We start from the raw sequence: 14243 nt of genomic DNA, 5'->3' as shown, positions 1-14243 counted from the left end.
AGGCTTTAAACAATGTAGAACCATTGATGAGCACAGAAATAATTACTGTAGCAGAAGGTATAAGAATAGGAATACAATGAACACAATCACAAAATGCACACCTGCACAATCTTATTGAGAGCAATTATTATAAAATAAAACAATGAAAATTAACATAGAATATTTTTTTCTAACTAATCACTCTTTTTATTTTGTTTTGTGTTTTTTGTTTTTGGATCATTGTATGTTGTTTGCATCATATGACAAACAATGCTAAACAATCTAAATATTTATTATATCTTTATATTTATTCATCATGTTTAACTGACTAATTATTTACCAGTTTTTACTGTGTTCTAAAGCAGTGGTCCCCCAACCTTTTTGTAGCTTTGTAGCAAATTATCAATGCTTGATAATTTGTCCTGCAGCCCGGCGAGGTGGGGAGAGGGGCAGGGGGCGCATGGGGGGTCTATTTTTTTTCTTTGTCATGAAAAAGGGAGGTTTTTTGGGTTGGTGCACTAATTGTAAGTGTATTTTGTTTTTTATGTTGATTTAATAAAACAAATTTAAAATTACTATTTTTATTTTTAGTTTTTTTTATTTGAAAAAAAAGAAAAATTAATAAAACATTCAACTGCGGCCCAGTACCAATCGAGCCGGGCTGCAGCCCGGTGGTTGGGGACCACTGTTCTAAAGTGCCCAGAAAGGCACCTGTAAATTAAATATACTGTTGTTACAGTATTATTATATTAATGTATTTTTCAAAACAATTCATATTTTTTTTATTTTGTTTATCAGAGCTGTCACAATGATGGAAGTGTTAGGCTTTGAAGGTAAGAGTTTGTTTATAGGTTTAATTAAGAATGTTAATAAAATAACTTGGCTGTGAAGTTTCAGTGTTTACAGTTCTATCGTTTGTTTCTGTGTTACAGAAGCTAAAATGTTGCCTGTTCCTTTAATACAAGTTTTACAATGACCACAATTTGATACTGTAACTGATTCATTCGATTTCATTTATTTTTATGGGCAAAACTTGAGTGATTGAATAGTTTTTTTTGTTGCCAGTAAGGCGGCAGATGTGTTCGCTTACGACATTGATGGCTGATGTCATGACGTTTGTAACGTTTCTACATTGTCATGGCGCCTCCCTACTTTCTACCTTTTTGTGGAGCAACAAGCGACTGTCCTCCATTCAATGTTGCCGCACAATAGAAGATTTATTCGCCCTTAAGGCCCAATGAGTCACACGCTAAGAACCAAACTCACCCCATAGGAATGGGCCAGACGTAACAGAAAGAAGTGTTTTATTATTAAGATGTTAAGCTAGCGCACAGGGATGTATTTAATGTATACTCCTTGAAGTTTATTGGGTACTACACAGGACCCAACGATTGGACTCAAAGGTGATTGTTCGTACTTGTTTGGTTCAGGAACAGGTACAGCAAGTTTTATCATAGCACTAATGTACCTCGAGTAATACAAATTGACTAATGCAGGGTTCTATAGTATTTTACTGAGAGTTGTGAACTTACATGTTTAGGAAATACACAAGATTTATTTTAGGTTCCTGGAACAGGTACATCGACTTTAAATACTTAGCCATACTGTGCAGTACCTAAAAATTATTAATGCAAAGTTATAGTCTTTCTGCCATGGTATTATCAAATATTGAGCTTTTTTTTTACACCTTTGACTCTGTTACAGTTTGGAAACATACAAGTACATGTTAGGTCCTGGAACAGGTACCTTGACTTCAATACTGACTTTAACTGTACCTACATAAAATGATCTGTGAAGAGTTGTAGTCTGTTTACCTGCCATGGCACACACACACACATACACATATATATATATATATATATATATGTATATATATATATATATATATATATATATATATATATATATATATATATATATACATATATATATATATATATATATATTCGTATGTACATATATACAACCCCCGTTTCCATATGAGTTGGGAAATTGTGTCAGATGTAAATATAAACGGAATACAATGATTTGCAAATCCTTTTCAACCTATATTCAGTTGAATACACTACAAAAACAAGATATTTGATGTTCAAACTCATAAAGTTTATGTTCTTTTGCAAATGATAATTAACTTAAAATGTCATGGCTGCAACACGTGCCAAAGTGGTTGGGAAAGAGCCTGTTCACCACTGTGTTACATCAGCTTTTCTTTTAACAACACTCAATAAACGTTTGGGAGCTGAGGAAACTAATTGTTGAAGCTTTGAATGTGGAATTCTTTGTCATTCTTGTTTTATGTAGCGCTTCAGTCGTTCAACAGTCCGGGGTCTCCGCTGTCCTATTTTACGCTTCATAATGCGCCACACATTTTCCATGGGAGAAAGGTCTGGGCTGCAGGCGGGCCAGGAAAGTACCCGCACTCTTTTACTACAAAACCACGCTGTTGTAACACGTGGCTTGGCATTGTCTTGCTGAAATAAGCTGGGGCGTCCATGATAACGTTGCTTGGATGACAACATATGTTGCTCCTAAACCTGTATGGCGCATTAATGGTACCTTCACAGATGGGTAAGTTACCCATGCCTTGGGCACTGATACACCCCCATACCATCACAGATGCTGGCTTTTGAACTTTGCGCCTATAACAATCCGGATGGTTATTTTCCTCTTTGTTCCGGAGGACACCACGTCCACAATTTCCAATTATAATTTGAAATGTGGACTCGTCAGACCACAGAACACTTTTCCACTTTGCATCAGTCCAGCGAAGCCGGCGGCGTTTCTGGGTGTTGTTGATAAATGGGTTTTGCTTTGCATAGTAGAGTTTTAACTTGCACTTACATATGTAGCAACCAACTGTAGTGACTGACAGTGGTTTTATTAAGTTTTCCTGAGCCCATGTGGTGATATCATGCAGTACCGCCTGAGGGCTCAAAGGTCCATAATATCATGGCTTACGTGCAGTGATTTCTCCAGATTCTCTGAACCTTTTGATGATTTTATGGACCGTAGATGGTAAAATCCCTAAATTACTTGCAATAGCTCGTTGAGAACAGTTGTTCTAAAACTGTTCGACAATTTGCTTACAAAGTGGTGACCCTCACCCCATCCTTGTTTGTGAATTACTTAGCATTTCATGGAAGCTGCTTTTATACCCGATCATGGCACCCACCTGTTCCCAGTTAGCCTGCACACCTGTGAGATGTTCCAAATAAGTGTTTGATGAGCATTCCTCAACTTTATCAGTATTTATTGCCACTTTGCCCAACTTCTTTGTCACGTGTTGCTGGCATCAACTTCTAAAGTTAATGATTATTTGCAAAAAAAATTAAATGTTTATCAGTTTGAACATCAAATATAGCATTGTTTATCAGTTTGAACATCAAATATAGCATATTCAACTGTATATGGGTTGAAAATTATTTGCAAATCATAGTATTCCGTTAATATTTACATCCAACACAATTTCCCAACTCATATGGAAATGGAGTTTGTATATTAGGGGTGTAACGGTAAGTGTATTTTTATTGAACGTTCAATACGGGGGTTTCCGTTTGGGTGCAGAGGTGTACTGAATGAGTTTCCACACGAACATATGAAGTAGCCGCCTAAACTGAAGTCTTAACAAGCCACTCTGCTTTCTGCCTCTGTTTCCTACACAGCACCCATCATTGTCCCACCCACACAACCATCTGATTGGTTACAACCATAGCGGTAACAGCCAATCAGCAGTGCGTATTCAGAGCGCATGTAGTCAGCGCTTCAGCGTCGAGCAGATAAGTGTTAAGCAGCTGAGCATAAGGCAGCATACTATGAGCCCGTTGACGTTCTACAAACAAACTGCTGCTCAGCTCACTCGCAGTCTGGCTTGAGGTGAAGGCTAATTAGCTTTTAGCGTAACATTAGCTCATTTTGCGGTGTGTGTGTTAGGTCATTGTGTGTGTGTGTGTGTGTGTGTGTGTGTGTGTGTTAAAGACAGTGTTGATTGAGCTGTGTTGCAGCAGCAAAAAAGGACATTATGTTAAATGAAGAGTTTCTGTCTCTGATAGTGTATATACTAATGTAAGTGCATCATTAAAGGCCTACTGAAACCCACTACTACCCACCACGCAGTCTCATAGTTTATATATCAATGATGAAATATTAACATTGAAACACATGCCAATACGGCCTTTTTAGTTTACTAAATTGCAATTTTACATTTCCCGGGACTTTTTTCTTGAAAACGTCGCGTAATAATGACGTGTACGCGTGACGTCACGGGCTGTTATGAATATGAGCGCTGCGTACACACACAGCTAAAAGTCGTCTGATTTAACGGCATAATTACACAGTATTTTGGACATCTGTGTTGCTGAATCTTTTGCAATTTCTTCAATTAATATTGGAGAAGTCAAAGTAGAAAGACGGAGTTGGGAAGCTTTAGCCTTTAGCCACACAAACACACGGTGATTCCTTGTTTAAAATTCACGGAGATGAAACTTCAGTATGGATCACAGCGGACATGGATCCCGACTACATGTCAACCAGCAGGTTTCGGTGAGAAAATTGTGGTTAAAAAGTCGCCTCTTACCGGATATCAGCTGAGCTTGTGCCGTCCATACAGCTGCCGTCGACTTCCCCGGCCGTGGACGTACACTTTTGACTATCAGGTACAGTTAAACTCACTAAAACACTAGCAACACAATAGAAAGATAAGGGATTTCCCAGAATTATCCTAGTAAATGTTTCTAAAAACATGAATCCGTCTCACTGCAACGCGATTGTAATCGCGTTTTGTTTTTTTCACTTTTTATTTATTTATTTTTTTCTAGTCCGTCGCTATCAATATCCTCAAACACGAATCTTTCATCCTCGCTCAAATTAATGGGGAAATTGTCGTTTTCTCGGTCTGAATAGCTGTTTTTGTTGGAGGCTCCCATTAAAATCAATATGAATATGTGAGGAGCCCTCAACATGTGACGTCATCGTCTGCGACTTTCGGTAGAGTCAGGGCTTTTCTCCAGTTGCGAACTTTATCGTGGATGTTCTCTACTAAATCCTTTCAGCAAAAATATGGCAACATCGCAAAATGATCAAGAATGACACATAGAATGGACCTGCAATCACCGTTTGAATAAAAAAAATCTAATTTCAGTAGGCCTTTAAGCCTACATGAACTCCATGGTGTTCAGGGATGAATAGTCTCTCCTATTGCTATTGTACTATTTTTTCAGCTTTAGTTACATTAATCATTAGTAATGTAGCAGCCTAGTTTTGAATGGCAGGGTCCCTGCTATCACATGTTGATAAAAATATCACATTTACATAATAAAAATCAACTACAGGCTTCCCCAATGCTGTAATAAATTAAGCATGATGAGTTGACTGGAAACGGTTTAATGTTGTACTTTTTAAATGTAGCAGAAAAGTTTTTTCATTTTATTTAATCCAAGCAACAACTTGAGGCAGTTTAATATGGATTAACGTGGGCAGAATTATTATAGTGTTCCCAATGTTAAAAGGATACAGCCATTGTTTACAAATTTGGTAAATAAATAATCAAAAAATTTATATTTTGTTGCTTTGATTGTCAACACTAAATTGGCCCAGTGTGTGAATGTGAGTGTGAATGTTGTCTGTCTATCTGTGTTGGCTCTGTGATGAGGGGGCGACTTGTCCAGGGTGTGGGCGCCTTCCGCCTGAATGCAGCTGAGATACGCTCCAGCACCCCCCGCGATCCCAAAATGGACAAGCGGTAGAAAGTGGATGGATGGATGGCTTATTACTGTTACAGTTTGGAAACACGAGTACCTTTTAGGTTCTAGAACAGGTATATCTGCTTCAATACTTAGCCCTACTGTACCTACAAAAACGATTTCTGCAAAGTTGTAGTATGTATTTTAATTTGTTAAAGTACCACTGATAGTCACATGCACACACTAGGTGGGTTGAAATTATTCTCTGCATTTGACCCATCTCCATCTTTACCCCCTGGGAGGTGAGGGGAGCAGTGAGCAGCAGCAGCGGTGGCCGGGAATCATTTTGGTGATTTAACCCCCAATTCCAACCCTGGATGCTGAGTGAGGTAATGGGTCCCATTTTTATAGTGTTTGGTATGACGCGGTCGGGGTTTGAACTCACAACCTACCTGTCTCAGGGTGGACACTCTAACCACGAGGCCATCTTTGACTCTTTACTGTTACAGTTAGCGACACACATTTTGACTAACTTTACACTGCGGGCCAAAGTGGCCCAAATCAGATTTTTTCTAAATCTTTTTTTCCAGCTGACTGTTTACACTGCAAGTAAAAACTTGATTTTTATCAGACTCCAGTATTCATGCGCACAAGCCCCAATGTGGCCTCAACGTCACTTGCATGCACAGTTCGATAAAGTGAAAACAAAGTAAGTTGACCTGTCGAAATGAACTACCTCTTGTAGATGAAGAGTAGATTTGTCACTGGCGCTACAAGTAAGTTATTATTTTATTATATTTTTTATTTGATATCTAAATTGGCGTTTCAAAAACCTAATGGTATATTGTTTGACGCGGCAGCAGCATAAATCAATAGACACCATTGGTAGCTTTTTTTTCAACGAAGCGGCTAATTTTGACAGAACACCAGATTCTGTAAATGAAGACAATTGCAAAAAGGAAAGTGGTTGCGCTGCGCTCACAAATAATGACGTAAAAGGACACAATCAGGTCAAATTTCCGTCTAGGCTGCAGTCACATTTGCAAAGCTCAGATTCCATTCAGATCTGGATTACCTCCTGATGTGGCCCACATCTGATGCAAAAAGATCAGATTTGAAGCACTTTGGAGCGTTTAGACTGGCAAAAAATATCCGATCTCTGTCACTTGTGGGGGAAAAAATCTAATTAAGTGTGAAGTGTGAGGAATGAGTCAAAAAAAAGTAGCCCTACTGCACCCTAATGGGGAACTACACTTTTTTAAACGTTGCCTATCGTTCCCAATCATTATGAGGGACAGAACAGACGTCTTTTTTTTTTTTTTACGATTTTAAAGATGATGAAAACGCTTGAAAGATACGGCTAATGGGAGTCACCGTTATAGCCTTCAAAACCCTCCATCAACATTTCATATACACACTGCAAGTCTATATATAATGTAGTAACAGACACCTTCATATGTTCAATATATTTTTTGGACAAATGAGGATTTACATTGCAACCTTATATTTTTGAAGGTAAATATACTGATGCTTATACAGCGTTGGCGTTAACGCACTTTTTGTGTGTATTTTTACGCATTGCAATCGGAAAGGACGCTTTTTTTTACATTTTTACTGCTCGGTTGGCTTGTTTTTTTTATTTTGATCGATTATCGCTTTCCGCCGGTGTTTTGTTTTGTTTATATTTGCCGGATCAAATTTCCGTCCCTGTTTGCTGCGTTTTTCTTGGTTGAAAATTTTGATTCGCAGAAAGTTTTATCAATGACAAATACTGCCTCAGTTTGCACTGGGACAACTTTACCGTGAGGGGTTGTCAAAAGAAAGACTTGATGGTAAACACTAAGGTGAGTGTTGTGTTGTGCCATCTCTCTAGTAAATTAGTGGTTTTAGTCTTTGTGAGTCCATTGAAACTTCACTTTTATCTCTCGCTGAAGCGTCATCGTTCGGGGATGGAGACATAGCTGTTAGCTTCAAGCTAACCAGCACCCGACCAGACCAAAAATATACTTTGTAGGTCAACAAACCGGGTGAATATGTGCCTTTTGAAGTGTTAATGTGCGGGGAGTGTTTAAAAGAAGTCTCTTGGAGAAGTGGCTGACAAGTTAGCAAGTGTCACTCGCATCGCTGACAGTGACGTCATCACAGGCATTGTTTACTGAAGCAGAGATGCTGAATTTGCGTTATGATAAACGCGCATGTGTCATCAGGCTCTGCTTTTTATCAATGGACTTATCAGATGTAATTTTTTATCATCTATAGAAGGGGTGTCAAAAGTGTGGCCTGGAAGCCACTTGCGGGACCACAGCTAATGTTTAAAGGCCCACGGCACATTCTAAAAATACTATTAAAATAAACAAAAACATAACTAAAGTGGAATAAAAAAGCTTACAGGTGAAATGTAATTTAGAAAAAGTTTCAATGTTGACTAAAAAAACAAAGCTGTTTTTTTTTCTTTAAAACTGTCATTGCTCAAAACATAATATTGAATCAAAATCTATGATTTTATGAATTATTGACCTATCTAAGGCTCCGATTACTTCACATCAAATAGTCCACTTTGAAAAATACTTTTTGTGAAACCCATAAAAACATAGTTTTCTTTGACAAAAAGGGCAGAAAACAAAAAAAACAACAACAGATAAATTCGAATGAGGGATAGATTTTAGCGGTAAATAAATAATGTATGTAAGCCCTGGCACACTATTATCATCATTTCATGACCGAAGCAAAACACTTTTTACACTTTTGTACTGAAATAAATGCACCTACAACTCATTAAATACAAATATAGAAAAAACTACCAGCAACGGTAAAGTTTAGATCCATGAAGGAAAGAAGAAAGTGCCTTAATTCATTACTTAATGAATTAAGTAACGTTTATGACAACCTTTTTCTAAAACACAATATAGAATGTGAGATATGACAGGATAATGCATACATTTATCATTTGTATTCAAAACGCTTACAAAAAAGTGGACCCCAAAATTTTACTGTAGGACCCCATTTTTAATTAGTTGATGGGGTCCCTGGGACCCCATTTTGAAAATTTTGAAAAACACTGATTATATGAAAAAAAAAATATTTTCTTCCTTCATAATGATTGTGAACGATAGGCAAAATTCCAAAGACAAGTGCAGTTCCCTTTTAAGTAACATGAATTGACTCATTTGGGGTATTATAACTGGCATGTTACAATAACATATTCAGTTGTTATACCTTTTACTCTATTGCTACACTTGAAAAACAGACTTTTTTGCTTTTTGGTTCTGTAACAGGTACAATTTCAAATAAGCAGCTTTAGTCCTCCCATTATGTAGCTTAGCTGTTGTGTATTGTGTGAAGAAGACCATGTACAATTCAAATCAATGAATGACATGTTGCTTTATATGGAATTTTACAGCAAACATATTTTCAGTCCCTTCCTGCTGTGTCATTGATTTAAAATATAAAAGAAAAAAAAAATTTCCTAAAACATTTCCACACTGTTGCTTCAGGGGCGTTTGCAAGCTTTAATGATGTTATGTATGTTATTTTGTACTAAATTATGAAACTGTTTCACCTGGAATTCAAAACATGAAGCCAAATAAAATCATGTTTCATTAAAAAAAATAATAGTTAGTTTCACATGAATGATAAAGTGTGACAATTTCCTAAAAAAAATCTGCTTATAGCCCCAATTTAACCCTGGCTCCTATCTTTAATGAGTGACATAAATGGAGTCTTTTAGTGTCTTTTAACTTGAGATGGCACAATCTAATAAGTTTTTACACACTTAATTCAAGTGCGTTTAAAAAACGTTTTTTACACTTTGTTCTGATTTATGTAAAATCATTGGAATAATTAGCTCTACTGTAAGTGTGTCTTGTGTGCCATAAATGGACCCCTTAAGTGTCATTTAACTGGGGTGGTAGAATAAAAGTTTCCATTTTTACACCTGATTGACACAACACAGCTGGCACAAGACATTAAACAACGTTAACAACATGTTGAATTAGGTCCTGATGTTGAGCAACTAAAATCCAATGTTGAAACAACATGCTTTTTGACAATGTTTAATAAATATTGGGTTCTAACATTGATTTGGCCATTGAATTCTGGTTATTACCCAACCAATGTTCTACCAAACAAAGAAAACGTTGAAATAACATGCTTTTTGACAACTTGTATTCAATGTCGGATTTGGACGTTGATTTGACAATTGAAATTGTGTAATTTCCCATCTTAAATCACGGATCCAACGATAGACATCAACATTGTCTCAATTTACAAATACAACTATTTTGCAACATCGTTTAGAGGTCAGTTTAAAAAAAAAACATGAATAATCAACGCATTAATGCAGGAGTGTCAAACTTGTTTTCATTGAGGGCCACATCGCAGTTATGGTTGCCCTCAGAGTGCCGATTTTAACAATGAGTAATATATGAATACACAATAACAGTATATTGTTTATATAAGCTGCAAAAAATATATATTTTTACGTTAAAAACTGGCAGCTCAGTCAACAGAATTTTACAGTAAAATCAGTGGGGGTTTTACAGCATAGAAACAATTTAACACATGGAAAAACAATACCACTGGTTTTAGCAGTGGTATTAAACAGAGCTGCCATTTTTTTTTTTTTTTAACATAAACTCTTGTTGTTTTAATGTTTTTATTTTTTTATTTTTTTATGTTTTAGTGTCTTACTGTACATGAAAAAAAAACAGTATCAAAGTTGATTTCTTGGTTAAAAAAAAAAACTCAGTCGGCGGAATTGAACCGTAAAATCTATTGTCAATTTTACAGTCTACGATTTGATTGAAATTTAGGTACAGTATTAATCTTTATTTTAACCAAAATATTTTTGGAATACATGATAATAGAATATTTTGATTTTGATAATATTGAATTTGAAAAGATATGCAATTGTATGCCGTACGTGATTGTTAATGTTAAAAAGGGAAAGAACAAATATATTTTGTAAGAAAATTGTATTAACGCATATTATTTCCAGGCTTTCGTGGGCCACATAAAATAATGTGGCAAGGCAGATTTGGCCCCCGGCCCTTGAGTTTGACACATGTGTTTTAATGTATTGTGCCTGCTGGGAACTGTTAAAGTTTTAAAACCTTTTATTTGATTGTTGGTCCTAAAATAATCAGTCCTACTGTAACTTCAGTGAAAATAATTGACCCCAAAGCCGACAGGACTGACAATTTTCAAAGTTTGGGCTCCAGCCTGCACCTTCTGTATACCTTATGTATCTAGCCTTAAAAGTGTCACTCGAGGCTCTCTCAGTGGTGACTGTTATATTCCTCTGCGCAGGAGCACTTTCAGTAAGTCGGCCTGGTCAGTAAGGAGTGCAAATGTGTGGGACTCACTACCTGAAGAGGTTAAACTAGTCACAACTTACAAGGCCTTCACCAAAAAAATGGAAAATGTGCCTTATCAACGCCTACAGCTGCCAGCACTAAAAGATGAGCCTGTTTTGATGCTAAGATAAATGTTATGTTGTGATCCATCCATCCATCCATCTTCTTCTGCTTATCCGAGGTCGGATCGCGGGGCCAGCAGCCTAAGCAGGGAAGCCCAGACTTCCCTCTCCCCAGCCACTTTGTCTAGCTCTTCCCAGGGGATCCCGAGGTATTCCCAGGCCAGCCGGGAGACATAGTCTTCCCAAAGTGTCCTGGGTCTTCCCCGTGGCCTCCTACCAGTTGGACGTGCCCTAAACACCTCCCGAGGGAAGCATTCTGGTGGCATCCTGAGCAGATGCCCGAACCACTTCATCTGGCTCCTCTGGATGTGATGTTGTATTTAATTTTTTACCATATTAGGGACGGCGTGGCGCAGTGTGAGAGTGGCCGTGCGCAACCCGAGGGTCACTGGTTCAAATCCCACCTAGAACCAACCTCGTCACGTCCGTTGTGTCCTGAGCAAGACACTTCACCCTTGCTCCTGATGGGTGCTGGTTGGCGCCTTGCATGGCAGCTCCCTCCATCAGTGTGTGAATGTGTGTGTGAATGGGTAAATGTGGAAGTAGTGTCAAAGCGCTTTGAGTACCTTGAAGGTAGAAAAGCGCTATACAAGTACAACCCATTTATTTATTTATTTATATTGTATATGTATTTTTCCTTTTTCTCTCTCTTTTCTTTTTCTTTCAAATTGTAATTTTTGAAATTAACTAATCTCACCAGCTCACTGGCTTTGTGGTTAGAGTGTCCGCCCTGAGATTAGTAGGTCGTGAGTTCAAACCCCGGCTGAGTCATACCACAGACTATAAAAATGGGACCCATTACCTCTCTGCTTGGCACTCAGCATCAAGGGTTAGAATTGGGGGTTAAATCACCAAGAATGATTCCACCGCTGCTGCTCACTGCTTCCCTCACCTCCCAGGGGGATGAACAAGGGGATGTATCAAATGCAGAGGACACATTTCCCCACACTGAGTGTGTGTGTGACAATCATTGGTACTTTAACTTTAACTTAAACTTTAGTCCAGTGTTTTTCAACCACTGTGCCGTGATATAGTCTGGTGTACTGGGGGAAATTCTGCAACTTCACCTCAATAATTATAATCTGCAAACAATGTGCCATTACTTAGTGTCTTTGCTGTGTAGAGCTCGGCTGGGTAAGCATGTAATATGCCATATCAGTCAGTGGGAGCAGGCAGTTCATTGCTTTGTAAAAGTCGGAATGTGTCGGGTGAGACGAGGATGGTTTGTTGTGATCCCAATATGCAGACCACAGCGGGAGGCAGTGTGAAAGTAAAAAGGTATGTAATCCTTAAACCAAAAATTAACAAAAGGAAAAGGAAACTGCAGTAGTTGCTCAGTGGCTGAGTGGTTAGAGTGTCCGGCTTGTTATCGTAGGTCGTGAGTTCCAACCCCGGCCGAGTCATACCAAAAACTATAAAAATGGGAGCCATTTTTTTTTTTTATAGCCTGCTTGGCACTCAGAATCAAGGGTTGGTATTGGGGGTTAAATCACCAAAAAATATTCATGAGCGCAGCCACCGCTGCTGCTCACTGCTCCCCTCACCTCCCAGGGGGTGTACAAGAGGATGGGTCAAATGCAGAGGACAAATTTCACCACACCGAGTGTGTGTGTGACAATCATTGGTACTTTAACTTTAACAATGAAGCATAGGGATGGCTATGCAAAAACAAAGGTAAAACTGAACCGGCTACAAAGTAAACAGGAAACCGAATGCTGGACGACAGTAAAAACTTACGGCGTCCACAAAGTACATCTGTACGTGATACGACAATCAACAATGTCCACACAAAGAAGGATAGCGACAACTTAAATAGTCTTGCTTGCTAACACAAAGCAGGTGCGGGGAATAGTACTCAAAGGAAGACATGAAACTGCTACAGGAAAAACACCGACAAACTCAAACTACAATAAGGGGGGGTTTAATTTCTTAACGTTTTCTGCTGGTGGTGTACCTACGGAATTTTTTAAGGAAAAAAATGTGCCTTGCCTCAAAAAAGGAAGAGGAAACAATTTGACTCTAATACATAATCATTAGCCACATATTACTTTAGTACAACGTTGGCATTGCACTTGACTGCTGGAAGAGGAAGCAAACTGAAAGTAGAGACTATCCGTTAGTGCTATATGATCACCATCATGATGATGTGGCTTTAAAAACGTCCACCCGACTTATTAACACCAACGAGGCCCAATGGCTTGCAGACAATAATCATAATAGTAATGATCTTACCGGGGTGTAGTTGAGCTTCGGGGCACCTTGTGTGTCCGTCAAAGAGCAGCCAGCCCGCTCACAACTAGACTTCCACGAGCGGCTCTGCTCGACGAGAACAAGACGCAAACAAGTCGGATCTTCCAGCACCGCGGATGGGCTGCCCTCGCTCCCCGGGTTCCATCCGCTCCACTCTCCACACGAAGAGCCCAGCAGCCTCGCCCAGCTGGTCGGTTCGAACTCCCCGCAGGTCTGGCCGCTACACGCTGACTCGTCCACGGAGCTCGGGGTCGGCCAACGTGCGGAACAACACAGCAAGCAGCAGCGAGGCTCAGGCTGACACCAGGGCCGAGCCCAGACGCCGTCTCGCCGGGCGCGAAGTGAGCAAATCCTCGGTGAAACAAAAGTCTCCACGCTGGTTGACGATCGCGGCTTTCTTCTCGTAATGTTTTACTTTACAACAAGAGCGGGAACGTCCGCATCCTAAGTCGATGCTGCTGGAGCATGTGATGGCAACATGGTGAGCCTTTTAAAGGGGTATCCACGCGTGTCTCACGTACACACACACGTACACGACCCACCCTGTCAACTTTGCAAGAGAGATCCGCTGTGACGTCACTGCGCTGATGCAAACACCTGTGTACTTCCTGCTGCATGCACATGTTGATATTCCCACATTACAGGGCAGCATAGTGGAACAGAGGTTAGTATGTGTGCCTCACAACACCAATTGTCCTGGTTTCAATCTCCCCGTGACTGCGTGGGTTTCCTCCGGGTACTCCGGTTTCCTCCCACCTCCACAGAAGTGAAGTGAAGTGAATTATATTCATATAGAGCTTTTTCTCTAGTGACTCAAAGCGCTTTACATAATGAAGCCCAATATCTAAGTTACATTAAAC

General features: G+C 39.1%; 1 protein-coding gene across 1 annotated transcript in view; it reads right to left on the bottom strand.

Moving 5' to 3' along the window:
- Positions 1-13953, bottom strand: part of LOC133553162 (bromo adjacent homology domain-containing 1 protein) — a 71534-nt gene extending 57581 nt beyond the window's left edge. Inside the window, exon 1 of the mRNA XM_061901054.1 lies at positions 13366-13953. The gene's annotated coding sequence lies outside the window, so the exon portion shown is untranslated. The remainder of the gene's footprint in view (positions 1-13365) is intronic.
- Positions 13954-14243: the final 290 nt, after the last annotated feature.

Source organism: Nerophis ophidion, linkage group LG05 (genome assembly GCF_033978795.1).
Source record: "Nerophis ophidion isolate RoL-2023_Sa linkage group LG05, RoL_Noph_v1.0, whole genome shotgun sequence".
NCBI lineage: Eukaryota > Metazoa > Chordata > Actinopteri > Syngnathiformes > Syngnathidae > Nerophis > Nerophis ophidion.
This window is presented reverse-complemented; position numbering and strand designations above follow the sequence as displayed.